At 39.3% G+C, this 4,392-nt stretch overlaps 1 non-coding gene across 1 annotated transcript; it reads right to left on the bottom strand.

Moving 5' to 3' along the window:
- Window positions 1-3,574: 3,574 nt before the first annotated feature.
- On the bottom strand, window positions 3,575-3,682 carry LOC112766860 (small nucleolar RNA R71). The gene has a single exon (XR_003184590.1). It is a non-coding gene; the product is annotated as a small nucleolar RNA R71 (small nucleolar RNA).
- Window positions 3,683-4,392: the final 710 nt, after the last annotated feature.

A 4,392-nucleotide genomic window follows, 5' to 3' on the forward strand; every position in this document is an offset into this window, starting at 1 on the left:
CTGGCACTAAAGCTGGCGTTTAACTCCAAGAAGAGTCTCTGCACGAAATTTGCTTCATTGCTCAGCCCAAGCACACACCAAGTGGGCCCGGAAGAGGATTTTTATGTCATTTACTCATTTCTGTACACCTTAGGCTACTAGTTCTTATAAGTAGGACCTTTTACTATTGTATTTTCATCTTTGGACATCTAGTTCTTAGATCATGATAGAAGGACTTTGGTAGCTATCTTCATTTTTATGCTATCTTAGATCATTGGGAGGCTGGCCATTCGGCCATGCCTAGACCTTATGCTTATGTATTTTCAACGGTGGAGCTTCTACACACCATAGATTAAGGTGTGGAGCTCTGCTGTACCTCGAGTATTAATGCAATTACTATTGTTCTTCAATTCAATTCCGCTTGTTCTTGTTCCAAGATATCACTTGTTCTTCAACTTGATGAAGGTGATGATTGACGCCCATCACCATTCTCACTCATGAACAAAGTGACTGACAACCACTCTTGTTCTACAAGCATTTGAGGCTTGGTGAATATCTCTTGGATTCCTGATTGCACGATGCATGGTTGATAGCCTGACAACCGAGTGCTCGCCTGACAAACGAGCCAACCATTCCATGAGATCAGAGTCTTCGTGGTATAGGCAGGACCTGATGGCGGCATTCAAGAGAATCCGGAAGGTCTAAACCTTGTCTGTGGTATTCTGAGTAGGATTCAATGATTGAATGACTGTGACGTGCTTCAAACCTGTAACCTACTGGGCGTTAGTGACAGACGCAAAAGAGTGATTCTATTCCGGTAGGGGAGGGAACCAAACCGGTGATTAGCCGCACTGTGACAGAGTGCATGAGCATTAGTTTTCACTGCGAGGATGGGAGGTAGCTGCTGACAACAGTGAAACCCTACACGAGCTTGCCATGGAAAGGAGTAAGAAGAATTGGATGAAGGCAGTAGGAAAGCAGAGAGACGGAAGGGAAGGCGTCTTCATACGCTTATCTGAAGTTCCTACCAATGAATTACATAAGTATCTCTATCTTTACCTTTGTGTTATTTTCGTTCATCACTATATCCATTTGAGTTTGCCTGACTAAGATTTACAAGATGACCATAGCTTGCTTCAATACTAACAATCTCCGTGGGATCGACCCTTACTCACGTAAGGTTTATTACTTGGACGACCCAGTGCACTTGCTGGTTAGTTGTGCGAAGTTGTGTAATGCCATGGTATTGAGCTACCAAGTTTTTGGAGCCATTACCGGGGATTATGAGAGTTGTGAAAAAGTAATGTTCACAATTTCGCGCACCAAGTTTTTGGCGCCGTTGCCGGGGATTGTTCAAGTTTTGAGCAAGCTTTTGGTAACATCAGTGCCAAGATCCGGCAACAACATCAAGTTTTTGGTGTTATTGCCCGGGATTGTTTAGGCTGGACAACTGACGGTTCATCTTGTTGCTTAGATTAGGTATTTATTTTTTTTCGAAATTCTTGAAGATGAGTTCTAGAGTTTCATGATGATTTGTTGAAATCTGGCTGGCTGAGAAGCCATGTCTAATCTCATTGGACCGAGGTTTCAACTCATCATCACAAGAGCTTGTTGATTTTTCATCAATCTTGCTTTTGGAGCAGTGATCTGCTAAGGCTTGGCTGGCCTTTGGCCATGTCTAGTGTTTTGGACCGAAGCTTTCTTTGAAAGCTTGGCTGGCTGTGAAGCCATGTCTAATTCCTGGACCGGAGTCTTAGACTAGCATTGCACTGATTCCTGGAATTCTCATTAAGAATTTTGATATCCTTTTTTCCATTTAATTTTCGAAAAACACAAAAAAAAAATTTTACAAAATTATAAAATCCAAAAAAATGTTTCTTGTTTAAGTTTAGTGTCTCATCATAAGTTGGTGTCAATTACATGCATTCATGTGTCTAAGTGATCTTCAAGATGTTCTTGATGATTTACTTGCTCTGATCTTTGAAATTCTATTGACTTGATTGTTTTGTGTGTCTCATATGCATTTTCATTTTGTTAGTGTCAGCAGTATACAAACTGCTAAGTTTGGTGTCTTGCATGCATTGTTATTTGATTCTTGTTGCATTTTGGTTTGTCCTTATTATTAAAAATCCAAAAATATTTTTAATTTGTGTCTTTTCAAGTCAATAATACAGAGAATTGAAGATTCAGGACATACAGCAGAGGAATTGCACAGAAAAAGCTGGGCGTTCAAAACGCCCAGTGAAGAAGGACAGACTGGCATTTAAACGCCAGCCAGGGTACCTAGTTGGGCGTTTAACGCCCAAAAGGGGTGCATTTTAGGCGTTAAACGCCAGAATGGATACCATTCTGGGCGTTTAACGCCAGGATGGCTAAAGGGGGAAGATTTTGTTTTCAAATCAATTTTTTTTCTAAGTTTTCAAAATTTCTTCCAAATCAAATCTTTTTCAAATCAATTTTTCAATCAAATCTTTTTCAAAATTAACTTCTTTCCTTTTTCAAAGAAACTTACTATCAATTAATGATTTGATTCAACATTTCAAGTATGTTGCCTTTTCTGTTGAGAAAGGTTTAATGTTTGAATCATATCTTTTCTTGTTAAGTCAAGTTTTTAATTTTCAAATCAAATCTTTTTAAAATGTTTTTCAAATCATATCTTCTCAATCACATCTTTTTAAAACCAATCATATCTTCTTAACCACATCTTTTTCAAAATAGTTTTCAATCAAATGTTTCTGATTTCTAATTTCAAAATCTTTTTCAAAAATCATTTGATTTCTTTTCCCTTTTCATTTTCGAAAATTAAGTAATGTTTTTCAAAAATATTTTTTTTAAATTTTCCACTTAATTTTCGAAAATGACTTCCCTCCTTCTCACATCCTTCTATTTATGGACTAACACTATCCCTTAATGCAAAATTCGAACTTCATCTCCTTTGTTAAGTTCGAATTTTCCACTTCTGTCTTCTACTCTTCCTTTCCTCTGACACCTAACGGAATCTCTATACTGTGACATAGAGGATTCCACATTTTCTTGTTCCCTTCTCTTTCTTATGAGCAGGAGCAAAGACAAAGGCATTCTTGTTGAGGCTGATCCTGAACCTGAAAGGACCTTGAAGAGAAAGCTAAGAGAAGCCAAAGCACAACTCTCTTTAGAGCACCTGGACGAACTCTTCAAGGAAGAAGAACAAATGGCAGCCGAAAACAACAACAATGCCAACAATGCAAGGAAGGTGCTGGGTGACTTTACTGCACCTACTCCCGACTTCTATGGGAGAAGCATCTCTATCCCTGCCATTGGAGCAAACAACTTTGAGCTTAAGCCTCAATTAGTTTCTCTAATGCAACAGAATTGCAAGTTCCATGGACTTCCACTGGAAGATCCTCATCAGTTTTTAGCTGAGTTCTTGCAAATCTGTGACACAGTCAAGACTGATGGGGTTGACCCTGAGGTCTACAGACTGATGCTATTCCCTTTTGCTGTAAGAGACAGAGCTAGAACATGGTTGGACTCTCAACCTAAAGAAAGCCTGGACTCTTGGGAAAAGCTAGTCAATGCCTTCTTGGCAAAGTTCTTTCCACCTCAAAAATTGAGTAAGCTTAGAGTGGAAATCCAAACCTTCAGACAGAAGGAAGGAGAATCCCTCTATGAAGCTTGGGAAAGATACAAACAATTGATCAGAAAGTGTCCCACTGATATGCTTTCTGAATAGAGCATCATAGGTATTTTCTATGATGGTCTCTCTGAACTGTCCAAGATGTCTTTGGATAGCTCCTCTGGAGGATCTCTTCATCTGAAGAAGACGCCTACTGAAGCTCAAGAACTGATTGAAATGGTTGCAAATAGCCAATTCATGTACACTTCTGAAAGAAATCCTGTGAACAATGGGACTAGTCAGAAGAAAGGAGTTCTTGAGATTGACACTCTGAATGCCATTTTGGCCCAGAATAAAATATTGACTCAACAAGTCAATATGATTTCTCAAAGTCTGTCTGGGATGCAAAATGCACCAAGCAGTACTAAGGAAGCTTCATCTGAGGAAGAAGCTTATGATCCTGAGAACCCTTCAATAGAAGAGGTGAATTACATGGGAGAACCCTATGGAAACACCTACAATCCTTCATGGAGGAATCATCCAAATCTTTCATGGAAGGATCAACAGAGACCCCAACAAGGTTTCAATAACAATAATGGTGGGAGAAACAGGTTTAGCAATAGCAAGCCTTTTCCATCATCTTCTCAGCAACAGACAGAGAGTTCCAAGCAGAATAATTCTGACTTGGCAACCATGGTCTCTGATCTAATCAAAACCACTCAAAGTTTTATGACTGAAACTAGATCTTCCATTAGGAATCTGGAAGGACAAGTGGGTCAGCTGAGCAAGAAAATTACTGAACTTCCTCCAAGCACTCT

This window comes from Arachis hypogaea, chromosome 2 (genome assembly GCF_003086295.3).
Source record: "Arachis hypogaea cultivar Tifrunner chromosome 2, arahy.Tifrunner.gnm2.J5K5, whole genome shotgun sequence".
In the NCBI taxonomy this organism is placed as follows: domain Eukaryota; kingdom Viridiplantae; phylum Streptophyta; class Magnoliopsida; order Fabales; family Fabaceae; genus Arachis; species Arachis hypogaea.